Source organism: Lynx canadensis, chromosome C1 (genome assembly GCF_007474595.2).
Source record: "Lynx canadensis isolate LIC74 chromosome C1, mLynCan4.pri.v2, whole genome shotgun sequence".
Classification (NCBI taxonomy): Eukaryota; Metazoa; Chordata; class Mammalia; order Carnivora; family Felidae; genus Lynx; species Lynx canadensis.
The window spans coordinates 25,504,543-25,531,278 of NC_044310.1; the positions used below are offsets into that span (position 1 = coordinate 25,504,543).

Sequence of the window (26,736 nt, forward strand, 5' to 3'; positions counted from 1 at the left end):
CCAGGCGGGTCACCCCCCGGGTCTCGTTTCTCCTGCAGACGAGCCGGCCCTCTCAAGGCTGCCTAGTCCCTCCATACTGTCAGTTGTCAGGCATTAAGGAGGAGCCACACTGGCAGCGTATAGCCAGCCATCCAGGTTTCCTGCCTCTTCTCCAGCTCAGCCATGGTTGTGGATTACGTTTGTCCCATCACTCGAGATGCCTCAGGGAAATCACTTTAATCTCTTGGGTTTGCTTGCCCTGATTTCAGAGTCCACACTCCCTCTCACGACCAGGGAAGGGACGCAGAGCATGGAATGGAGTAGGTGCTCATTAAACCCAGTGTCCTTTCTTTCATGTGCGTCTGCCCTGGCTGCCGGAGGGGTACTCTGGCCCAGTGGATTTGGGAGAGTCGAAGGGGTCGTTAGCATTGGAACAGGCAGTGGAGTGGGAAGGCGAGAACCCCAGCTCTGATCCGACTGAGCCATTTAAAGGGGGAGCTGGGGAGCTGGAGAATATGATGTTCCGCGTGCGACCAGAGCCGAAGCAGTCACGGCCAGCGGTGCGTGCAGCCTCATTATCCAGAGGATACCGCGGAGGGTGCAAGAGCATCACGACCTGCCAGTCTGAGGAGGGAGGCTGGGCGCGGCTCCTCTGCCCAAGTCGCTTATTCAACCTGACCTGGCTCCCCCAGTCCTCTGCCTTTCTCCCCAGAGTTAGAACTGCCTGTGCCCTGAAAGTCATACCTCCTACCAATCCAGGATGTCCCCACAGGTCAGAGACAGCGGCTCACAGCCACACCCAGAGGGCCATCCAAGTACGTGTCCATCACCAGGCGATGATTTGCTAAGGTGTCACTGAAAGGCTGTGGAGCAGGGTGGTGGGAAGTACAGACTCGAGAACTTGGGTTCACATCCTCGCCTGATGGCTTGCTACCTGCGGGCTCCCGAGCAAGTCTTGTAACCCCCTGTGCCTCAGTCTTCTCACTTGCAAGACAGGGACCACAATGGCACCTTCATCCTCCATGGGGTACTTGTAAGAATTGAGTGAGCTAAGATTTGGAAAGTGCTTAGGACAGACCCTGGCACACAGTGAGAATGACACATGTGAATGTGAGCTCCCAGTCCACACTTAATGGGAAGTGTGCATAATTAAAGGTTATGATGTGATAGGGACCAGGCAGGAAACCAAACCCAGTCTGGGGCAGTCAGAGATGGCTTCCTGGAAGAGGTGACATCTATGCTGGATCCTGAGAGATCAGTAAGAATTAGCTAGGTCAAAGAGTGTTCCAGGAAGAGGAAACGTGTGCAAATACCCTGAGACCAGAGATAATCTGGGAGCTCAGGCAGCCTGAAACAAGAGGGCAGGGGTGGCAAGGATGAGCAGTAAAGACGAAGAAGTACAGGTGGCCAGCCTGGATTCTAGAGGGCTTCCCAGGCCCTTGCTGTGCCCTCTTCCTGACCACGTTGCTGTCTTCCAGGACCCTCTCTAACAGCATTGATGTTATAACCCTCCAAAAGAAGTCTGTCCCTCTCTCTTCTTAACCTCCCCTTCCAGGAGGAGAAAGCATAGTGTAGAGAGAAATGGCAGACTTTGGAATCCCCATGATCTGGCTCTGCAGCCCGACCCTGTCTCTGTCTTACTCTGTGGCCTTGTGACCTCTCTAAGCCTTGGTTTCCTCAACTGCGAAAGGAGAACAATAATATCTAGTGGCTGAGGGCGTTACAAATAATAGATGATGCACGGCTGACAACAGTGCCCGGCACACAGTAGGTGCTCAGAAAACGGCAGATGCATTATTCCATCAGGCCATAGGGTCACGAGGGCAGGGTGTACCCTGGGAGCCTAACGCAATACTCCGGCACTCGTAGGGACGTGACTACATTTTCATTAATTGGTTGTGGGGAGGAGTTATTCATGTAATAATTCCTTCATGCAACGAAAACTCATTGCAGGCCTACTGTGCTGGGACTATAGCAGTGAACTAGACAAAGCCAGTCCCTGCCCTCAAGAGGCTTATGTTTTTGTGAGAGACTTATCTCAAGGACTGAAGAGCTCTCCTGTCCATTCTCCACCTCTGCCGGGTGAGATGACCCAGATGAAAGGATTACCTCCATCAACCTGTCCACTAGCCCAGCTTAGCATTTCCCGTGATCCCATGCTGCTGGCTTCCTCGGGTGTTCCCGTGATCCCGCCTCCTCGGCCTTTCCCATGAGCTCGTGCTACTGGCTTGCGGCAACGGAGGCAGTGACTGTGATATGTGTGTGTTTGTGAGTGTCAGGGGGTTGGAGGGGCGGGTCAGGTAAACATTTGGAGAAGAAAGCAAGCTAAGGTGAGGGGAGGGAGCCAACCAGGGGGAATGGGCTGAGAACTGGTGTAGAACTAACGTTCCATTTTCCGCAACGAGACGCAAAGACCCAATTTAATTAAATTACTAATGTCAAATTTTTAATGAACCTGCTTCTGCTTTGGGCTTTCTTCCTTCGAAATTAATGACTGGAACGTCACTATAAATAAAAGTCGATTCTTTCTAAAAAGTCACTCTCAAACACTCACTGCTCTTTACTTAATGAGCTGTTCGTAATCAGACCACTCTGACCTGGCACCTCCACTGGGACTTGGGTGTGATGAATGGGGGCTCATTCCCAACACCACCTCCTTTTTTTATCTTGAGCGCCGCTCCTGAGAGGCCACACGGTGAAGGAGGCGGGAGGGCAGATGTTGGGCTCAGAGAGGTGTGGATTCCACTCTCAACTGAACCACCTCTAGCTGAGTGATCTTGAGCTGTAATTGTCACCTCTGCCCTTCAATTCTTCATCTAAAAATAAGGATACTTTTCCTTCCCATGGGGGGTATTGTGTTAGTTTCCTAGGGCTGTAACAATGTACCACAAACTGGGTGGCTTAAAAAAAAAAAAGACAGATTCTTATTGTCTGACAATATGCAGGTTTAGAAGTCTATGGGAAATTTTTGAGTCTCCCTAGTTTCTGGTGGTTTTCTGGCAATCTCTGGTATCCCTTGGCTTATAGATGCTTCACTCCCATCCTCTGTCTTCACTTGGCATTGTTTCTCTATGTCCAAATTTCACCTCTTTATAAGGACACCAATATACTGGATCGGGATTGAGATACACCCTAAGGAACTCATCTTCACTTCCTCATCTGCAAAGACCCTATTTCCAAATGAGGTCAAATTCACAGCTACTAGGTGTTTTAGGACTTCAATAGATCTTTTGGGGGACACAATTCAACCTAGAGCAGGGCTGTTGTGCACAGTAAGTAAAACCAGATCTATAACACCTGCTATTGAGTTCCTGGTATGTTTCAGGCCCTGGGCTACAAATGTATTTTACTTAGTCCTCAAAACGATTCCGGTGGGATAACTATTATCCTCATTTTATAGATGCAAAAAACTGAGGCACAGAGAGTTTAGGTGACTTCCTCCAGGCCACACAGCTAGAAAATGGCAGAGCTGGGCTGTGAATCTCAGTCTTTTTGGCTCCATTGTTCAGCACTCTTAAATGGACTGTGATACTAAGAGCACCCACCATACAGTGGGTGCTTAATCAACCAGAGTTCCCTTCCCCCCTCCACCATTGTAGGTGCCACGACAAGATGAAGGGTGATTACCTGAGTGTCCAGATTTAACAGTCTGGTTTTTTTCTCCAGTCTGATTTACTAACCTGGTATTTTTTAATAATGTCAAGGGCAACATTTAAAGTGTGGGCTTTTGTAATGTATCTGATGTACAACTTGCTGGACAGACAGAGGAGATCGGAGATAAGCCACAAAGCAACAAGCCTTTCTAGGTGAGGCATTCTTTGATTTTTTTTGATTTTGTCCGTGTGTTTTTTGGCACAGATATTATAGCTGTTCATGCTCTCCCATCTATGAAACTTCCCTTTGATTGCTCACAAAATGAAGAGTGGGATATTTACATCCAACGCAGTCCAGAACAATATTATTAAAGCTGTGCCTGACATTGAACAATTCCATTGTAGATTAGCTGTGGGGAATTCTGTCCCTTCTACAAAGCCTGGCTCTTGCCAATCAATATAATGTTCTCAGTGATTGTATGACAATGAATCTCCTCTGTGGTTGGAGTGCAGCAAAAGCTACACCGTGCCTTCTTTTATTTTTAATTTGAGACTTTAGTTCCCATATTATAATGAAGAGTCATTTATGCTCTCTGGACAAGCACCCTCCATATGTTTTGATTTCTTATCTTCCATCAAGTCACTTGTTTCATCTCCATGGCCATACGGTTGATACTAAGTGGCAGGATGGCTGGGAAAAAAAGATTCAGAGAGAAGGATTGCATTTCCCACAACCCTCAACATGGAAAAAGGAGATGGCATTTTGTGTGTGTGTGTGTGTGTGCACGCGTGCGTGTGTGCGTGTGCACGTATGTGACTGAGGGTTAGTGGGCAGTCAGAGGAGGGAGGAATAAAAACCATTATCTTCTGGGTACCTACTTCTGCATCACACATGATCTTAGTTATTCTTTTTTTTTTTACATTTTTTTAATGTTTATTTTTGAGAGACAGAGAGAGACAGGGCATGAGAGGGGGAGGGGCAGAGAGAGAAGGAGACACAGAATCTGAAGCAGACTCTGGGCTCTGAGCTGTAAGCATAGAGCTGAACGCAGGGCTGAAGCTCACGCACCATGAGATCATGACCTGAGCTGAAGTCAGACGCTTAACCGACTCTGCCACCCAGGCACCCTGATCTTAGTTATTCTTTATAACTCTCTTGCTTTTAGCTGTTTGGCCTTGTAAACATAGTTTATTGCACACTTACTATGTGCTATCCTCAGTGCCATGTGCTTTGTGCTCAGAGAAGCGGGTACACTGCTGTCTCTACTTCCTCTCCTCCCATCTGACACACTACATATTTGATACATTTAATATTCTTTGTCTCACCCTGGTACTATGTAAGCTACACAAAGACAGTTTGTAGTCTCTTTTGTTCACTTCTGTGTTCCAGTTCCTAGAACGCCGCACCTCATGTACACTAATACTTTGATAAAAGCTTATTGAATGACTTAATGACCTTATTTAATCCTTCCAACAACGCATTGAGAGAGATGCTATTATTATCCCTTGTGGAGATGAGCATGATCGCCAGAGAGGCCGGGCCATTTACTCGAGGCCACATGGCTCGCTGCGGGGGAAGGCTGGGTTTACACAGCAGTGCCTGGCAGCTGAGCCCTTCGCATCCTCACCAGGCAGTGCTTGCACTGACGACTCCACCGAGTCCACAGTGGCTGGTGTATCCTGAGACATCGTCATAGAGGACTTACACTCGTTCTCCTCGGGGAGGTCTTGGGGCGTCAACCAGAGCCTGGTCCTGTCCATTGCCTGCTGCCTGTCAATCAAACAAAGGCAACGGCACCAGGGTCTCGGATGGGGTGTGCCGCCCACGAGTTCACAGGGCCCTGTCCCGTCAGGCCCCTCCCTGACCAGTGCCGGGTGTAAGCCCTCCACCGTGAGCATGTTCTCTCCGCTTTTGTTTGCAGTTTTTGCAACCTTCAGCATCAGGGTCACGTGGGGAGTTTCATAAAGATACTGATGCCTGTCCCCCAGCCTACTGAATCAGAGGTAGAGCTTGGGTTCATGTAGGTGACTGCAACGTGGAACCGAGATTGACAACCACTCACAGTAACCTATTCATGTTGGTTATTCCATTAACGCTGTTGGGTTTACCTCTCTGAGCTGTGAACTGTTCAATCTCCAGGGCCTTTCTTATGGCTGGACTTTGACTTCTGGGGGCAGCAAGCCTGGCTTCGCTCCTGGACTTTGCTGTGCTCCATAAATCAGACTTGCCCTAGCCTTCCCTCTCCTTTGTTGTTCCTCATCATCCCTGCCCTGGACTTCTGCACCCCACTCTGACCTCCGCACCGCTGCTGGAGTGAGCATTCCAGAACGGCAAATTCACCACGGCCCTGCCTTGTTCACACCCCATCAGGGACACATGTGTCAAAAAGGCTTCCCTACCACCAAGCAATGGCGAATGCAGGCCCTCTGGTCTTTGCTTGGTTAATACCAGAATAAATAATGATTTGAAAAATTAATAATAAGAAGAAATAAAAGGAAAGAAAAAGAAAACTGTGAGAGCTTTCCCATTGCTGTCAGAATAAATTAAAGCTTGGGCTCATGCAGCCCCATCCTTCTGTGAGGCGGCCCCTGCCAACAGCTTCTGCTTTTATCTCCTGGTCCCCCCAATCTTATCCCCACCACTATGGTTATTCTAAACCACAGGCACCCTAAGCACATCTTGCTTTTCTCTCAAATTTCCCATCTGGAAAATTCCTACTCATCCTTCAAAGCCACATTAAATGTCACTTTCTCTGGGAAGCCCTCCTTGATACCCTTCGTGTCTTGTAGAAACTGTAAAATCCCGGGAGAACACATTGTGATAGAATGTAAATCCAAGCATCCAAGCATAATGCCATTGGCATTTGGCTCCCAGAATCCCGGAACTCCCAGCCCATTAACTGCAGAGGGTTCCCCCCCCCAACCCCCCATCACCGCCCCGGTCATCTCTTCATTTTGTGATCTCATGTCCCACATCTTACGTGATTGGGAATTTTTGGATCCCACTTATGGAATTACGTTGGAATTTTAGTTGCACTTTATTTAATTCCTGCACTTGTCATATGACATTGCAACTCATTCATCCATTCATTTACAACACCCTGGCTTCCAAGCAGGAGCTGAGCCTGCCTGTAATTGTTTGTTTAGGTGCCTGTTTCATCTCTGGACTCCCCCGAGGGGCAGGAATGACTTCTTTATTTATCTAGTGTTCGACTTAATGCCTGGCAGGAAGAGGGTGTCTTGTTGGAATGTGTTGAATGAATTTTATATGTGTACATATATATAATGTATATAATATAAATATAAGAATATGCATTATATATATATATATATATATATATATATATATATATATATATAAAGCAATAAACTAGTGCAGGGTTGGCAAACTATTTTTCTGTGGAGGACCAGATAGAAAATATTTTTGGCCTTGCCTTATGGTCTCTTTCTCAATGATTCAACTCTTTCACTGTCGTGCAAAAGCATCCACAGACAGCACATGTGTCAATAAAACTTTACTTAGAAAACAGGCAGCCATGGGGCACCTGGGTGGCTCAGTTGGTTAAGCGTCCGACTTCGGCTCGGGTCATGATCTCACAGACTGTGAGTTCAAGCCCCGCGTCAGGCTCTGTGCTGACAGCTCGGAGCCTGGAGCCTGCTTTGGATTCTGTGTCTCCCTCTCTCTCTCTGCCCCTCCCCTGCTCAAGCTCTGTCTCTCTGCCTCAAAAATAAATAAAAACATTAAAAATACAATTTAAAAAAAAACCAGGCAGCCAGCCCATAGTTTGGCGGTCCTGAACTGGTGTGTATTCAGTTATGTCCTTAGCTGAGGTGTATGATTTTTTTTTTTTTTTTTACTAGGCATCAAGGATGGGAAGAGGCAGGGAGGAGAGTGAACCAAGCAGGTGAGAGCCCTGGACAGAGGTGACTGGTGGAAAGTGGGCAGGGCAAACACAGGCAGTAAGCACCCGAGGACTGAGACCAAAGTCACATTTCCCTTCCCTTTCAGTTTGGCCCTGGAAACAGGTGGCACTGTGCTGGCTTCAGGGAAGGGCTTGCCTATGTTCAGTCTCCACTCTTTCCCATTAAAATCAGACTTATCTTAGTCTTTTTTTTTTTTAATGTTTATTTTTGAGAGAGAGAGAGACAATGAGTGGGAGAGGGGCGGGGCAGGGGTGTGTGGCCTGGACAGAGGATCCAAAGAGGGCTCTGCGCTGACAGCTGAGACCTCATGTGGGGCTCGGACCCATGAACTGTGAGATCATGACCTGAGCCGAAGTCAGACGCTCAACCGACTGAGCCACCCAGGTGCCCCAGTCTTCATGCTACTCTTTAGGTTGGCATTCATGAACCCCACTGTAGGAAAAAGAGCTAAACTGAGAGAGCCAAAGAGTTGCACGGCTAATTGTAATGATAGTTACGGTCACCATTTGGATGTTTATTTTATTTTTGTTTTTTGTTTTTTTTTTTTTTTTTGTTTTCTCTAGTGTGGACTTATTTTATTTATTTATTTATTTATTTATTTATTTATTTATTTATTTATTTATTTATTTTATATATGAAATTTATTGACAAATTGGTTTCCATACAACACCCAGTGCTCATCCCAAAAGGTGCCCTCCTCAATACCCATCACCCACCCTCCCCTCCCTCCCACCCCCCATCAACCCTCAGTTTGTTCTCAGTTTTTAAGAGTCTCTTATGCTTTGGCTCTCTCCCACTCTAACCTCTTTTTTTTTTTTTTTCCTTCCCCTCCCCCATGTGTTCCTGTTAAGTTTCTCAGGATCCACATAAGAGTGAAACCATATGGTATCTGTCTTTCTCTGTATGGCTTATTTCACTTAGCATTACACTCTCCAGTTCCATCCACGTTGCTACAAAAGGCCATATTTCATTTTTTCTCATTGCCACATAGTACTCCATTGTGTATATATACCACAATTTCTTTATCCATTCATCAGTTGATGGACATTTAGGCTCTTTCCATAATTTGGCTATTGTTGAGAGTGCTGCTATGAACATTGGGGTACAAGTGCCCCTATGCATCAGTACTCCTGTATCCCTTGGAAAAATTCCTAGCAGTGCTATTGCTGGGTCATAGGGTAGGTCTATTTTTAATTTTCTGAGGAACCTCCACACTGCTTTCCAGAGCGGCTGCACCAATTTGCATTCCCACCAACAGTGCAAGAGGGTTCCCGTTTCTCCACATCCTCTCCAGCATCTATAGTCTCCTGATTTGTTCATTTTGGCCACTCTGACTGGCGTGAGGTGATACCTGAGTGTGGTTTTGATTTGTATTTCCCTGATAAGGAGCGACGCTGAACATCTTTTCATGTGCCTGTTGGCCATCTGGATGTCTTCTTTAGAGAAGTGTCTATTCATGTTTTCTGCCCATTTCTTCACTGGGTTATTTGTTTTTCGGGTGTGGAGTTTGGTGAGCTCTTTATAGATTTTAGATACTAGCCCTTTGTCCGATATGTCATTTGCAAATATCTTTTCCCATTCCGTTGGTTGCCTTTTAGTTTTGTTGGTTGTTTCCTTTGCTGTGCAGAAGCTTTTTATCTTCATAAGGTCCCAGTAATTCACTTTTGCTTTTAATTCCCTTGCCTTTGGGGATGTGTCGAGTAAGAGATTGCTACGGCTGAGGTCAGAGAGGTCTTTTCCTGCTTTCTCCTCTAAGGTTTTGATGGTTTCCTGTCTCACATTTAGGTCCTTTATCCATTTTGAGTTTATTTTTGTAAATGGTGTGAGAAAGTGGTCTAGTTTCAACCTTCTGCATGTTGCTGTCCAGTTCTCCCAGCACCATTTGTTAAAGAGGCTGTCTTTTTTCCATTGGATGTTCTTTCCTGCTTTGTCAAAGATGAGTTGGCCGTACGTTTGTGGGTCTAGTTCTGGGGTTTCTATTCTATTCCATTGGTCTGTGTGTCTGTTTTTGTGCCAATACCATGCTGTCTTGATGATTACAGCTTTGTAGTAGAGGCTAAAGTCTGGGATTGTGATGCCTCCTGCTTTGGTCTTCTTCTTCAAAATTCCTTTGGCTATTCGGGGCCTTTTGTGGTTCCATATGAATTTTAGGATTGCTTGTTCTAATTTCGAGAAGAATGCTGGTGCAATTTTGATTGGGATTGCATTGAATGTGTAGATAGCTTTGGGTAGTATTGACATTTTGACAATATTTATTTTTCCAATCCATGAGCAGGGAATGTCTTTCCATTTCTTTAAATCTTCTTCAATTACCTTCATAAGCTTTCTATAGTTTTCAGCATACAGATCCTTTACATCTTTGGTTAGATTTATTCCTAGGTATTTTATGCTTCTTGGTGCAATTGTGAATGGGATCATTTTCTTTATTTGTCTTTCTGTTGCTTCATTGTTAGTGTATAAGAATGCAACTGATTTCTATACATTGATTTTGTATCCTGCAACTTTGCTGAATTCATGTATCAGTTCTAGCAGACTTTTGGTGGAGTCTATCGGATTTTCCATGTATAATATCATGTCATCTGCAAAAAGCGAAAGCTTGACTTCATCTTTGCCAATTTTGATGCCTTTGATTTCCTTTTGTTGTCTGATTGCTGATGCTAGAACTTCCAGCACTATGTTAAACAACAGCGGTGAGAGTGGGCATCCCTGTCGTGTTCCTGATCTCAGGGAAAAAGCTCTCAGTTTTTCCCCGTTGAGGATGATGTTAGCTGTGGGCTTTTCATAAATGGCTTTTATGATCTTTAAGTATGTTCCTTCTATCCCGACTTTCTCAAGGGTTTTTATTAAGAAAGGGTGCTGGATTTTGTCAAAGGCCTTTTCTGCATCGATTGACAGGATCATATGGTTCTTCTCTTTTTTTTTGTTAATGTGATGTATCACGTTGATTGATTTGCGAATGTTGAACCAGCCCTGCATCCCAGGAATGAATCCCACTTGATCATGGTGAATAATTCTTTTTATATGCTGTTGAATTCGATTTGCTAGTATCTTATTGAGAATTTTTGCATCCATATTCATCAGGGATATTGGCCTGTAGTTCTCTTTTTTTACTGGGTCTCTGTCTGGTTTAGGAATCAAAGTAATACTGGCTTCATAGAATGAGTCTGGAAGTTTTCCTTCCCTTTCTATTTCTTGGAATAGCTTGAGAAGGATAGGTATTATCTCTGCTTTAAATGTCTGGTAGAACTCCCCTGGGAAGCCATCTGGTCCTGGACTCTTATTTGTTGGGAGATTTTTGATAACCGATTCAATTTCTTCGCTGGTTATGGGTCTGTTCAAGCTTTCTATTTCCTCCTGATTGAGTTTTGGAAGAGTGTGGGTGTTCAGGAATGTGTCCATTTCTTCCAGGTTGTCCAATTTGTTGGCATATAATTTTTCATAGTATTCCCTGATAATTGTTTGTATCTCTGAGGGATTGGTTGTAATAATTCCATTTTCATTCATGATTTTATCTATTTGGGTCATCTCCCTTTTCTTTTTGAGAAGCCTGGCTAGAGGTTTGTCAATTTTGTTTATTTTTTCAAAAAACCAACTCTTGGTTTCGTTGATCTGCTCTACAGTTTTTTTAGATTCTATATTGTTTATTTCTGCTCTGATCTTTATTATTTCTCTTCTTCTGCTGGGTTTAGGCTGCCTTTGCTGTTCTGCTTCTATTTCCTTTAGGTGTGCTGTTAGATTTTGTATTTGGGATTTTTCTTGTTTCTTGAGATAGGCCTGGATTGCAATGTATTTCCCTCTCAGGACTGCCTTCGCTGCGTCCCAAAGCGTTTGGATTGTTGTATTTTCATTTTCGTTTGTTTCCATATATTTTTTGATTTCTTCTCTAATTGCCTGGTTGACCCACTCATTCGTTAGTAGGGTGTTCTTTAACCTCCACGCTTTTGGAGGTTTTCCAGACTTTTTCCTGTGGTTGATTTCAAGCTTCATAGCATTGTGGTCTGAAAGTATGCATGGTATAATTTCAATTCTTGTAAACTTATGAAGGGCTGTTTTGTGACCCAGTATATGATCTATCTTGGAGAATGTTCCATGTGCACTCGAGAAGAAAGTATATTCTGTTGCTTTGGGATGCAGAGTTCTAAATATATCTGTCAAGTCCATCTGATCCAATGTCTCATTCAGGGCCCTTGTTTCTTTATTGACCGTGTGTCTAGATGATCTATCCATTTCTGTAAGTGGGGTGTTAAAGTCCCCAGCAATTACCACATTCTTATCAATAAGGTTGCTTCTGTTTATGAGTAATTGTTTTATATATTTGGGGGCTCCGGTATTCGGTGCATGGACATTTATAATTGTTAGCTCTTCCTGATGGATAGACCCTGTAACTATTATATAATGTCCTTCTTCATCTCTTGTTACAGCCTTTAATTTAAAGTCCAGTTTGTCTGATATAAGTATGACTACTCCAGCTTTCTTTTGGCTTCCAGTAGCATGATAAATAGTTCTCCATCCCCTCACTCTGAATCTAAAGGTGTCCTCAGGTCTAAAATGAGTCTCTTGTAGACAGCAAATAGATGGGTCTTGTTTTTTTATCCATTCTGATACCCTATGTCTTTTGGTTGGCGCATTTAATCCATTTACATTCAGTGTTATTATAGAAAGATAAGGGTTTAGAGTCATTGTGATGTCTGTATGTTTTATGCTTGTAGTGATGTCTCTGGTACTTTGTCTCACAGGGTCCCCCTTAGGATCTCTTGTAGGGCTGGTTTAGTGGTGACAAATTCCTTCAGTTTTTGTTTGTTTGGGAAGACCTTTATCTCTCCTTCTATTCTAAATGACAGACTTGCTGGATAAAGGATTCTCGGCTGCATATTTTTGCTGTCTAGCACCCTGAAAATCTCGTGCCAATTCTTTCTGGCCTGCCAAGTTTCAAAAGAGAGATCAGTCACGAGTCTTATAGGTCTCCCTTTATATGTGAGGGCACGTTTACCCCTTGCTGCTTTCAGAATTTTCTCTTTATCCTTGTATTTTGCCAGTTTCACTATGATATGTCGTGCAGAAGATCGATTCAAGTTACGTCTGAAGGGAGTTCTCTGTGCCTCTTGGATTTCAATGCCTTCTTCCTTCCCCAGTTCAGGGAAGTTCTCAGCTATGATTTCCTCAAGTACCCCTTCAGCACCTTTCCCTCTCTCTTCCTCCTCTGGGATACCAATTATGCGTATATTATTTCTTTTTAGTGTATCACTTAGTTCTCTAATTTTCCCTTCATACTCCTGGATTTTTTTATCTCTCTTTTTCTCAGCTTCCTCTTTTTCCATAACTTTATCTTCTAGTTCACCTATTCTCTCCTCTGCCTCTTCCATCCGAGCTGTGGTGGTTTGCATTTTGTTTTGCATTTCCTTTAAAGCGTTTTTCAGCTCCTCGTGACTGTTCCTTAGTCCCTTGATCTCTGTAGCAAGAGATTCTCTGCTGTCCTGTATGCTGTTTTCCAGCCCAGCGATTAATTTTATGACTATTATTCTAAATTCACTTTCTGTTATATTATTTAAATCCTTTTTGATCAGCTCATTAGCTGTTGTTATTTCCTGGAGATTCTTCTGAGGGGAATTCTTCCGCTTGGTCATTTTGGATAGTCCCTGGTGTGGTGAGGGCCTGCAGGGCACTTCCCCTGTGCTGTGGTGTATAACTGGAGTTGGTGGGCGGGGCCGCAGTCAGTCCTGATGTCTGCCCCCAGCCCACCGCTGGGGCCACAGTCAGACTGGTGTGTGCCTTCTCTTCCCCTCTCCTAGGGGCGGGATTCACTTTGGGGTGGCGTGGCCCGTCTGGGCTACTTGCACACTGCCAGGCTTGTGATGCTGGGGATCCGGCGTATTAGCTGGGGTGGGAAGGCAAGGTGCACGGCGGCAGTGGGGGGGGGGGCAGGCTTAGCTCGCTTCTCCTTAGGTGATCCACTTCAGGAGGGGCCCTGTGGCAGCCGGAGGGAGTCAGATCCGCTGCCGGAGGTTTGGCTCCGCAGAAGCACAGAGTTGGGTGTTTGCGCGGAGCGAGCCATTTCCCTGGCCGGAACCGGTTCCCTTTGGGATTTTGGCTGGGGGATGGGTGGGGGAGATGGCGCTGGCGAGCGCCTTTGTTCCCCGCCAAACTGAGCTCTGTCGTCCGGGGGCTCCGCAGCTCACCCTCCCTTTGTCCTCCAGCCTTCCCGCTTTCCGAGCAGAGCTGTTAACTTATGACCTCCCAGACGCTAAGTCGCGCTTGCTGTCGGAACACAGTCCGTCAGGCCCCTCCGCTTTTGCAAGCCGGACTCGGGGCTCTGCTTGGCTGGCGAGCCGCCCCTCCGCCCCGGCTCCCTCCCGCCAGTCCGTGGAGCGCGCACCGCCTCGCCGCCCTTCCTACCCTCTTCCGTGGGCCTCTCGTCTGCACTTGGGTCCGGTGACTCCGTTCTGCTAATCCTCTGGCGGTTTTCTGGGTTATTTAGGCAGGTGTAGGTGGAATCTAAGTGATCAGCAGGACGCGCGGTGAGCCCAGCGTCCTCCTACGCCGCCATCTCACCAATGATCCCATTTGGATGTTTAATATGAGCCGGGTGCTCCTCTGCTCAGCACTTTATCTGGGCTGTTCTATTCCATCTTCCCCTGACAGAGGAACCATGGCTGTCCCCTTTTGAGAGCTGGGGGATGAGGAACAGCAGGGCTCATTGTGACCCAGTGTCAGACTGCTGGTTGGGATCAGGGCTAGGGATGAAACTCGCGCCATTTGGCCACAGTGCTGTGTTCTTCGTCAGGTGGTAACCTTGATCTCCCCAGCTTCAAGCCTGCTTTCCCAGCATGGAGCCAGTGCTCTGGGCCCCTACACAGTTCCTCTTGCTGCCAGACCTACAGCGTGCTTGACCCACACCCACTCAAATCCTTGTTGGCCCCCTCTCCCCACCCCGATGAGCTGGGGCTGTCCACGCATCCACTCTCCCACCAGCAGAGGCCACAGAGGGGCTGACAGTGTGGAATTCTCCTTGACACTTTGTAACCAACCACAGGACCCCATGGCCTCCTCACTTTCACCTGACATGCTTTAGAAGCATTACTGAAAAGGCTACATCCTATGCCCCAGAATAGAGTTGCAGGTTAGAACAAAGGATGCCCAGTTAAATCTGAATTTCAGAGAAACAAATAGTTTTGTTAGCATAGGTATATCCCACACAGCATTTGGGTTATACTTATACTAAAAAGTATTTGTTAGTTGAGATTCGAATTTGATTGGGCACCCTGTATTTTAATTTGCCAGTTTTGGCAACCCTGTCCCAGAGGGGGGAAGTTGCCTCCACATCAATGACTTCAGCTTCTTAAGGCACCAGGGATCTCTCTGGAAAAATGGGGAAGACGAAAAGGAGAGAGGCAGCCCTGCCTTTAGAGAACACAACACTAAACAAAAAAAGAGAGGCTGTGGATGGGGAAGTTCAGAGCCTCCCAGGGTGGGGCCTACATCATTTTGAGGTGCAGCAGGATTACAGAGGATCAGTGGACTGTGCTACCCACTTCTTCCCCCAGTCACTCCCCAAGGGATGCTCTAGCCTGTGTTACTATGCACCAACATGTCCTTCTGCTTCTAGAGCCGGTGGCAATCCTCAGCCCCTCTGATGAGCAGCTTTAGGCCGGCACAAGGTCCTCCGTGATCAGCCTCTGTGGATCTCCGCGGCCCCAAGCCACGTCACTCCCCGCCCAGCCCTCCACACCCCACGACACCCGAGCACAGGGACTCTGAAACTTGTCTGGATATAGCGACGCATGGAGAATCAGTGGTGCCCTGTGGGGGAAATGCTGCAAAATACGGTCAGTGTTACACTTAGAATAGCTAAATATGCAATTTGGGGCTAAATCTGATTAACTACAGAATGGAGCTGAGAAATGCTTCCCAAAGTATGTTCCAGACAACACTGGGAAATAAATTCCATGAGAAAAGCAATCCGTGGGTCAAGTGATTTTGCAGAAATACTACAGAAACGCCCTCCTCTAGAAGAAACCAACTGTCATGAATTTATCCAAGAGGTTCTTCAGGAGAGAAACCTGTGTAACCTTAAACAGAATCTCCAAAATTTAACTTCAGAAACTCTCCTCTCCCTTTTTTGTTTTCCCTCAGAAACACTTCACTTCTGAATTGGTCTATGGAACACATTTTGGGAATTGCTAGAGTCTAGGATAAGATAAACCCGAGTTGTTTATTTATGTTATTAATCATCACCATCAGAAAATGACTACAGCAATGATAGCTGACATTTGCATAGAACTTTCCAGGTTAACATGAATTTTTTTTTTTTTTACAGACATAATCCCCCTTTGGCACAAGGGGGGCCAAACCTATGTTCTTCTGGAAGCTGGGATGGCCTGAGGTTTCCTGGGCTCTACTGGCCAGTAGTTTTGAGGGGTGGGATCAATTCTTACCAAAGCATTAAACTTATCACCTCCAGTTGAATGCAGCATATGTTATAAAAGGGCAAAGTATAGGGTTTTTCTTCCATCTGATGCCTTTTACAGCAGGATATATCTTCTGTTTGGCTGGGGCAGAATGACCCTGGGTCCGGTGGGCTGGGACTTCCAGAAATTTCCGGCTGGGGTTAGCCCTGCTAGGCCCTCAGCCCTGCCCAGCCGTAGAGAGGAAGTCATGAATCCTGAACCTATCTTGGCAAAGGAGCTTGAAGACAGGGAGGCCTGAGCTGGCTCGGCAGGGCGACTGGGGCTCGTAACCCTGAGGGAGGCTGCCCACAGTGGGGATCATCCCTCCCTGGCTGGGGCTACTCCACCAGGCTGTATCCTTGGCCTAGCTTTCCTTTGAACTTCCCTAACCTTTGCAACCCCCTCCCCAGGGCTGGGCCTTAGTCCCCTATACCCTGCTGGAAGCTCAGGGCCCCCATTTCCTGCATGTGGCTCCCTGTCCAGGGCCTGGGAATCCCCAGCATTCCTCACAGCCTCTCTTATCTTAAGGCAAGAAATGATTTAGCTTGCATCCCACTGGAAGAAGGCACAATATTCGAAAGGCTCTGGACCCCTTGGTTTCCCTCTTTCTAAGAAGAATTCGACTGAGAAGGGAGGTGTCTACCCACTGTCATCGCCCTATGTCCCATGCCTTCTGCAGGAGACGACAGATACAGTGACCCCAGGATGCTGACGAAACACTGCGTCTGAGTCCCCACGCGGGTCTGTGAGCCCTCCTCTCTTCATCAGTGGGCCCAGAGCTTTCTGACCACCTCTGTGGTCTAACTGTACAGTCAACCCCATCTCGTTTAATCCTCTGACAACGCTGTGAGATGGGCACGATCCCCATGTCACAGGTCAGGAAATTGAGCTCACAGAGGGTAACCTGCTCACATTCACGCAACTAGCAACTGGGGAAGCTGGGACGTCCTTCCAGTCCACCTGACTTCCACACCCTCCTCCTCAGCTGCTGTGTGACAGTGAGGTGGTGGAGAAGGGCAGGGAGGCATGGGGCCATCTTGCCGGCTGAGAAGTCTGCTTTGAAGGCCCCATTGCCCACAGGTGCCCCCCACAGGGCCGAAGATGGTGCCTGGTGGACATTTTGCAGCTTGAGAATCAGGCACAGTAAGAAAGGAAAGGTCTTGCCTCTTGCTTGTCTGTTCAATTTTGTTCATCTCTGGAGCCCTAAGTCCAAAGGCTTCATGGAGCCCCCTGTGCAGGTAGAGACCACCCATCTAGGCCCTACAGGAGTTAGAACTGTCTCTGCCCTGGAGAAGCTCGTTACTTGGACCCCACAATCTCTTACATGTAACTCAGGCATACGGGTGAACTTTCACATCCAATATGTACAAATCCATTCAAGTGCTCTCCTTTACACACACACACACACACACACACACACACACACACACACGTCCTCTCTCTCTCTCTCTCTCTCTCATATTCAAACATGCATATATAAAAACAGACCAACCCAGAACACATCTGCATGTAGCTCTTGCATTTACATGTATGATAATACACACAACACACCCTCCCACACATAAACAACCTATGTTTATGTATCAAAATAAAGATCTAGGGCACCTGGGTGGCTCAGTCAGTTAAACGTCCAACTCTTGATTTCGGCTCAGGTCATGATCTCACGGTTCATGAGTTCAAGCCGTGCATCAGGCTCTGTGCTGAGAGTGCAGAACCTGCTCGGGATTCTCGGTCTCCCTCTCTGTCTGCCCCTCCCCCACTCGTGCGCACACGCTCTCTCTCTCTCTCTCACACACAAAAATTAATAAACTTAAAAAAATAACAAATAAAGATCCACTTCTGCAAAGCTTTCGCGGGTGACTAACACTTTCTGACAGATGTCTCCTACAAGCAGACCACCTCTTGGAAGCCAGGGTCACCATCCCCCCACTCACTGGGCCTGCTTGGCTCCTGTGTTGAAGTTGTTGTCATCCAGGCACAGACTGGAAGGCAGGAGTGAGGCTGGGATGCAGACTCAGCTGTGGAGGTGGTTCGAGCGGCCGCTGGTGCAGACCACAAGCCCCGAGGTGGGCAGTGAGGCTGTCGGGGTCAGGCAGGCACAGAGCATCATGGCTTGGAGAATGGTGCTGGCGTCCCACAGACCTGGCTGTGAATTCGCCTGCCCTCTGGCTGCAGGTTGGCAGCTAATTTATAACAGTTAGCAGAGCACACTGGCGAGGAGAGGGCGCCCTGGAGACAGAAGGCTCCGGTTCAAATCCCTACCTTGCTATTCACCGAGCAAGTTACTTCACCACCCTGCACCTCAGTTTTCTTGCCAATAAAATGGGGATAATCACTGCGCCCAGCTCAGAGAGCTGCTAAGAGGATTAAGTAAGATCATCCAGACCGAGCACTTATCTCAGTGTCTGGCACATAGCAAATGCTCAATAAATTTGGGATGTGATTACACAGAAGTTCCAGGAGCTCCCTGGGAGAGGTTGCCAGGGTGGTGTGGGCGAGGCCAGAGCTGAAAGAAAGAGAATAAGCTGGAACAGTAGATGGAGAGAGCAGATGGGCCCCAGGACCTGGAAGAGGAGAAATGTGGCTCTGCCAGGCAGGCGGTATCACTTGGACGGATACCACTTTTACGGAGCCGAGCAGGGGCCTGCTTCGCCTGCTTCTAGTCTGCTGCCGGTCTGATAGGCCTCCCCTAGATCCTAGTAAGAATAGTTTCTGGGGACGCCTAGGAGGCCCAGTGGGTCAAGCGTCTGACTCTTCATCTCAGGTCAGGTCTTGATCTCAGGGTTGTAAGTTCAAGCCCCGCATTGGGCTCCACATTGAATGTGAAGCCTACTTAAAAAAAGAAACAGAAGAAGAATTTGAGTGGTCCTACCCAGCTCCAAAGTAACTAAGGAAATGCAGACAACACAGGGGCCCAGGAGGTGACAGACACTGGCCCAGGGCCCTGCCCCACCCTGCCCCCTGCCCCCCTTCTCCTTGGCTGCACTCTGCTGCCCCAGCCAGTGGCACACAGCCTCAGGGATGCTGGGAAGGAATAATTCGGAGGAGTTTCCTGGAAGAGGCATTAGGTATGGTCTTGGCAGAGAAGGCAGGATATTCCAGGTAGAGGAGCTGGCACGTGGCCAGGAGCATGCAGACCCCATAGAACGTTCCTGTTTTCCAAGCTGTCCCTTGCGTGGCTGACTCCTCATCTGTCTGCAAAGTCCCAGCCCAGATCTTCTCCAGACTCAAGGCCCTACGTCTTACCACCTTCAGGCTTCTCCACGTGGAGGTCTTATAGATGCCTCCAGCTACACCTGGACCAAGTGAACTCCTGTCCTTGCCCCAAACCCACCTGTCCCCCGGATTGCCCCCCCCACCTGTCCAGCCGCCCTCACCAGAACCTCCCACGTCAGTCTCTGGAAGGGGTTTGCTTTCCTCTCTCCTATCCGTCCCTTCTCCACACCCCTCTGCTGAGGCCTCAGGGCCACCTCCCCCATACCACCTTCTTCTCAGGGACTTAGAGACAGTCCCCTCCTCCCTGTTCTGTCTTTAGACTTGCCCCAATCCAGCCCATTCTCCAGAGAGCTGATAGGGTCACGTAGCTTCCCTGTGAAAGCCCTTTGGTGGCTCCTATCACTCCCGTGGGATTCATACTCCCTCAAATGTCACTTGATGTTCTTCAAAAGCTGGCCCCACCCATGTCTCCAACCTTAGCACTCAAGGTCTCTTCTCATACCTAATGTTCTAGCGACACTCACCCCCTTATATTTCCTCCGCCACAGGGTGTGTGTGTGTGTGTGTGTGTGTGTGTGTGAACAAGAACACCATGTCTCTACAGTCTATGCAAGTGCACTCGTGTGCTGCTGTTACATATGTGGATACATCCAGAGACTGAAGATATGAAATTTGTGTATGTATGTAACATGTGGGTATGTGCAGGGACAGGTGAATCATACGAAAGCCTGCTGAGGATGGGGGGCTGGGAGACAGAGCTGAGAACACCATGGTTGGCACAGCGGGACAAGACCCAGTGTTCACAGCAAAGCCAGACTGCTGCCAGCCCCAGGGAACTAGGGCCCAAGCGTCAGAAGTTACCAGCCCTCCCCTCCCCAAGTGAAATGAAGGGAGTCTCAACCATCTCCAGACCTGGCCTGCAGCTGTCCTGTGCCTTGCACATGGAGAAGGAGCTGGGTCCCTTCTCCCAGGAGAGCACTGCTCTCACTCCCACTCAGAGAAGGAGGGGGTGAGAGGCCCCAGAGCACATGGACCCCCACTATGTCTCCAAAGAACTGATGTCCCCGACCACTATCACTGGGATTGTTTCCCAAAGAGAGACAAGCTCTCAATTCTAGCTCCTAACTGCATACAGCCTGGTGTCACAGCTTCACCCAGAACCTCGGGAGTTTTTCTAGACATCCTGGGACTCCAGTCTCTCCTTCCCCTTTGTCCTGCGTCTGAGTGTGACCCACAGTGATTCCTGCCTGCTATGGGTTGGGTCTCTGGCCTCCACACCCTCAAATCCTTGGGCATCTCCAGGGCTGGAGGGGGTCTAGAACAGGCCTCGTTCTCTCTGCTCACCCTCAAGCAAAGTGACGAGAATCTGTCATTCCACACTGTCAGCTGCTCAAGAGGCACGCTGGCTTGCAGGAGCGGCTCGCATACCCATTCACTCATCCGACCAACGCCTCTGCACCCCTGTGGTGCTGGGGCTCCAACGGTGAGCACCCTTCCTGCCCTGCTAGTGCTTACACTCTGAAGGTCATGCACCTTTCGTTCAGAAACTACAGAGCACCCGCCCCAGGCTGTAGCTCCGCGAGGAGGTGAGGTGACGACACCTGCGGGCCCACTCTGTGCCAGGCATTATGCTGGTGCCTTACATTCCTGACTGCTGAGAAAAACGGATCTCCTCCCAGGTCTTCTCCCACCTACCCACCCAGCCCCCTCTGCGGGTTCCCTGCCCCCCTCTCTCCCTTGTCCAATCCTCCACTCTGCTTCTACACCTTCCTGCCTATGAAACAAATCTGGTCACCCTTCTTAAGCTTCCTGTGGCTCCTTGAGAATGGCAGAGCTAATGGTCAGCTTCTTACTTAGCAAGGCCTTCAGGGTCCTTTATTATCCGGACTCAGACATCCATCCAGGTGTTCTCTCCCCCACACCAACCATGCACACCCCTGTCACCTGTCCTTCCCTGACTCCTCCATTAGGGCCCTTCATGCTCCCAGATCTCTGCATTTGCTGTCCCTCTGTGAAGTAGTCTTCAGTCCCTCCTCATCTGGCAACAAACATTCTACTCAACCTTTCAAGACTCAGCCCGAGTGTCACTTTCTCTCAAATGTCACTTCTGGAAAGCATTGTCTTTCTCCTCCAGGAAGTCAAATAGTCCCAGGTGCTTTGCACTCACCTCCGTGAAGACCCAGAATGAGGAGCTGGTGGGGAGGCCCCCGCAGCAAAGGCACAGAGAACAAGAGCAGGGACCTGGGAAGATTGTACAAAGAGGGATGGCTGGACCAAGAGGGTTATGGTGCCCCAGAGGACCTTGAGAATGACAACATCGTCCGCAATGTGTTAAGGGCTGCTAAGAGCTTAGGCCACAAAGGGAAGAAACAGAGCCACTGAATTGGGGGGTCCTGCTAGAGAACCAGCAGAATTAAACAGAGGAAAAGTAACAGAGGAAAGGGTTAAGAGATGTGGATAAGGATGACAGCAGCGGTGGCGGGTGATTCTGAAGTACACCAAGCTCTTTTCTGTCTCAGGGCCTTTGCACAACTCTCCCTGGCCCACAAGTTCTCTGGCCTTTGCTTTGCATGGTTCATTCATGCTCATCCACCGTATGTCACCTCAAATGTCACCTCCTTTGGAAGACCTCCTTGACACCTAATCCGACCTCAATTATTCTGTCTCACCATCTTTTATGTTACCCACAGAGTACTAACCACCACATGTAATCATTTTATACGTTCTTATTGTTTTTGTTGTTGTTTATTCCCCTCTTCCCACAATGAGGTGGGCCACATGGGGAGACTTTGTCTGACATTTTCACGTTTGTATCCCAGCACATCACACAGTGGCCAACACACTTAAAAACTATTCGTTTGCACAAATGAATGAATAAATGAGTGGATGGATGGCAACCTTCATGTACTACTTAGACTTCTGTGAGATCGGCTGCTGAATACTCATCATAAACCCCTCTTTACTGAACTTACTTCTGTTCTTTAGACATTTCCTAAGACGGTAGGCATCTGAAAGTGTTGAATTGGCTGTATGCGGCAAAAAAAAAAAAAAAAAAAAAAAAAAGCCAGCTGTCCACCAAAATTCATTCTTTCTTTTGGGCACACAGCTAGATGACATTTCTCAGATTCCCTGCAGTTGGGCTGTCTTCGATGGAATTGGGCGAAGGTGACCTAAGGCCCGTAAAATCCTCCACACAGTTTCCACCCTGGCTGGATGGCCAGACCCCAGGGGATGGTGGGTCTCTGGGATGCAAGGAGGCTTCATCCCTGAATGACCACGTGGAGGAGGGCTGCCCCACCAAAGTGAATACCTGCCCAGGACTGACACATGAACAGGAGATAAACTTCTAATTTCTGAGCCGTGGAAAGTTTGGTGTTTTTGACCATCATAGCCTAGCCTGCCATTCTCGGTGGTCTGACCTCATCACCCCTGCTGCTAAGACCAGCTTCTCTCATATGACCCCAGGCCCTGACTGGTTCTGTCTGTCCCACAGCACACGTCTGTGCTGACCGGCCATGTTTCCGTAACGACTACAGCCTCACTGACCCAGGAGCTGACCCCTCTCTGAGCTTTGGCATCACACAATCTCTGCTGCTCACGAGGCTCAGAGCCCGTGGCTCTTTCTGGGATTCATGGGCCTTGGAATCCCAGAAGGTGTTCATTTTGGGATCCTGGACCTTTTGAGAAATGATAAAACATGTGGACCCTCTTCCCAGGAAGACAGGAACCACAGATCACCGAGGTCAGGCACAAATCCCAAATGCTTTTGCCCGGCACGGCAGATCTGATCGGTCAGCCCAGCTGCAAGATCAGAATGTCCAGGCCAAACAAGGGTCGTGCCTGTTAAAGCCAACTCTGCCTCTGCTTCTGGGGGAGATGGATTGATGTCATCAAGTCAGAAGGCGTCTATGGCCGTATCCCAAAGTTTATCAGACTGGTCCTCATTTGCTGGGCACTTCCTGTGGACCAGATCCTGTGCCAGGTGCCTGCCATGCACAGCAGGCAGAATAAAGCATCAGGCAAGAGTGCAAGCCCAGTACTCGGAACTCCAGCCTCACCACTTACTGGCGAGGGACCTCAAGAAAGACCTTCACCTCCCTGAGACTCAGTTTCCTCATCCAGCAAGCAGGCAACTTTATAGATAATGCTATACCAACTAAGGGGATAACTACTCCTTAGGGTAGTTGTGAGGGCCACGTTGAATAATCCATGCCAAGCACCTAGTATGATGCCTGGTGCATATGACTCAGGTTCTACAGGTGAAAAAACTAAAGACCCCAGCCACGAAATAGCTTGCCTGAGGTCACAAACCTGGTAAGCAACACCACCAGGACTCAAACTGCTGCACTCGACTGCCTTTCACAGCTGATTGACATGGGGTTGCCATGGAAACCTGCAGGGCCTGGGATGAGGTCTAGTGAGGCAAGGTGAGGGGTATATGGGGCACTCCAGTCCAGGCGTAGGGTGAAGTGGGGGGGACACAGACTTAACCCAGCTACCTGAATACCCTGATCATACAGTCATGGTCACGCCTGGGGTAGAGGAGAAGGGGGCAGGTTCACAGCTGGATCATTCAGAATGGCCAAAAGGTGGACACAACCTAAGGGTCTGCCAAGGGACAAATGGATAAACCAAATACTGGCATATCCATACAATAGAATTCTATTCGGCCTTAAAGAGAAAAGAAACTCTGCCATGCTGTACAATGGGTGAACCTTGAGGATATAACACAGAGTGAAATAAGCCAGTCACAAAAAGACAAATACTGTATGATTCCACTTACGGGAGGTACCTAGTGTAGTCAAATCCTTAGGGACAGAAGTACAATGGTGGTTGCCAGGAGCTGGGAGGAGGCAGGGGAGTGGGACTTAATGAGCACAGTCTCTGCTTGGGGACCTGAAAAAGTTCTGGAGATGGATGGTGGGCATGGTTGCACATCAGGAGCACATTCAATGCTAGTGAAATATACAAATGCAATTGTTTAAGACGGTAAACTTTGTTATCTCTATTTCACCAGGATTAAAAATAGCAACCAAAAAAGAGAGAAGGAGAGAGAATGACACAGAAGGAGGCAAAGGTGCCCACTGGCCCGCCATGGCCCTGCCCCACTGGCTGCCCGGAGAAGCAGAGAGGAAGACCCCCCCCCCCCCCCCCGGAAAGGTCTGCTGAGCCGCACTGCCCAAATCTGCATCCGCCTCCCTCCCACCTCATTTCCAATTCCAGAATTATTTATCATCGACGAGCTGCCGGAGATGGAATGTGAATTAGGAGCTCAGCTGGATTTTGTTTTATCTTGTTCTCCCCCCACCGCCCCCACCCCGTGAGGTGCCGCCTGAGTGGGGCGGGGCGGGAGCGTGCCGAGCCTTGCTGTGACTTGTCACCAAGCCAAGGTGGTGTCAGCTTCCATGCGGGAGGCTGAGCGTGGAGCATCCTGGGGCCTGTGCAGAAGATGCTCATTCCAGGAAATAATTACTCTGTGTCCCTTCAGGTTGGCCCCCCAAACTTGAACACTGAGAAGCGGCACAGTTATCCCTCTGTAATTAGTCCTCTCACTTACCCTGGGCCATTACCAGATGTTTCCAGACAGGCAGACCAAGCTTTGAATTTTTACTCCCACTTACTGGCGGATGGCCCCTGGCGAGTCTCTTCATGGCATTCAGCCTCAGTCTCCTCATCTGTAGGACGGGGATTATAAAGCACCTCCACTGTAGGGTTATAGTGAGGACCGCCAAAATATTCCATGCAAAGGGCTTGTCACACCTATGTCCAGGTGTGGGAGCTGACATTTTTGTCATTTTGTTGTTATTGTTGTGGTCACCGGCTCCATCATCACCATCATCATTTCTTTGTAGGTATCAATGCTATTATTAAACAAAACGAAGTCCCGGGATTCAGTCGGCTTTCTACTGTCCCCTCTCCATTTAAACGTCCCACAGCCAGTTGCCACAGCAGCCACACCTGGGGTGGTGGGTGAGCTCCCATGTGGCCTGGACCCCGTGTTCCTGGGGACAAGTTACACAGCAGTTAAACACACCAGCTCTGGAGTTCACTGGGCACAGTTCAAAACCTGGTTGGACGTCTTAGCCACTATGTGTGATCCTGGGCCTGTTTGGTATTTCTTGTTTTAATTGGGGGAAATGCACCTAACGTAAAAATTACCATCTTAGCCATCTGTCAGTGCACAGGACAGTGGCATTAAGTACATTCACACTGTCATGATGCCATCACTGCCCTCCATCTCCAGAACTTTTTTTTTTTAAGTTTATTTAGTTTTGAGAAACAGAGAGAGACAGAGCGCAAGCAGGGCAGGAGCAGAGACAGAGGGAGACACAGAATCCCAAGCAGGCTCTGGGCTGTTAGCACAGAGCCCGCCGCGGGGTTTGAACCCACAAACCATGAGATCATGACCTGAGCCGAAGTTGGACACTTAACCGACTGAGTCACCCAGGCGCCCCTCCAGAACTCTTTTCATCTTGCAAAACTGAAACTCCACGTCCGTTAAACACGGGCTCCTCATCCCTCCTCCCGGCAGCCACTGACAACTGCCTTTCTATTCTCTGTCTCTATGAATGTGACTACTTCTCACACTTAGCATAATGCCCTCAAGGTTCACCCATGTTGCAGCTTCCGTCAGGCATTTGCGCATCTGCTTTTTAAGATCTGAAACACAGATCACAAAACACCTTCCAGTTTTTGTGGGGATGGAATCTCTATCTACCTGTTGCTCAAGACCAAGAACGAGAAATAATCCAGAATCCTTTTCTCTGCCCCGACATCCACACTGTGAACCAGCCCAGGTGACCACACCTGAATCCACCCATGTACATCTCTCCAGCTGCCACGTACCTCTGTGACACGAGCCACCAGCATCCTTCATCCGGTCCCCGAAAAGCCTGCTAACTGGCCTCCCTGATTCCACACTCGTCCCCCACACAGCCGCTCTTCACACAGCAGCCAAAGTGATCTTCTGAAACACAAGTTAGAGCATGTATCTCCCCTGCTCAACAGCCTTCAAAGGCTTCTAATCTCCCTTCATGTAAAATCCACACGTTGCCTGGACCTACCAAGGCTACTTGGCCAATCTCTGCTTGTATCCTCTCTTCCTTACTTGCCATGCTCCAGCCTCAGGGCTCTTTTTTCTATTCCTGGAACTCACCAAGCCAGTTCCTACCTCAGGGCCTTTGCATCAGCTGTCCCTTCTCCCCGGCACAGCCTTTCATTGAGATGTCTGCTGAACTAGCTGCTTAACCGTTGCCTCCTGAGAGAGGCCTGCACTCACTACAGAAATCAAGGAAGTCTCCTGGCCCTCTCTGCAACACTGTTCTATTCTAATTCCTTGCATGGCACTTACCACACTCAGATATTTTTTCTGCTTTGTTTATTCCGTCTCCCTGAATTAGAAGGCGAGGTTCCCATAAGCAGGATGCTATCTGACCATTTCACTAGTGATACCCAGAACCTGGCACAGAGTCACTGCTCAATAAATATTTGTTGACTGAATTGACAGATGAGCAATTAAACATGATGCACACAAAGCCCTTCGCAGGGGGCCTGGCAAAAAGTCACACTAGGTGGCAGTC

The 26,736-nt window shown here is 48.3% G+C and overlaps 1 protein-coding gene across 1 annotated transcript in view; it reads right to left on the minus strand.

Annotated features, from left to right (window-relative positions):
* CSMD2 (CUB and Sushi multiple domains 2) overlaps positions 1–26,736 on the minus strand; it is a 607,194-nt gene that overhangs the window by 399,264 nt on the left and 181,194 nt on the right. The window lies entirely within an intron of this gene.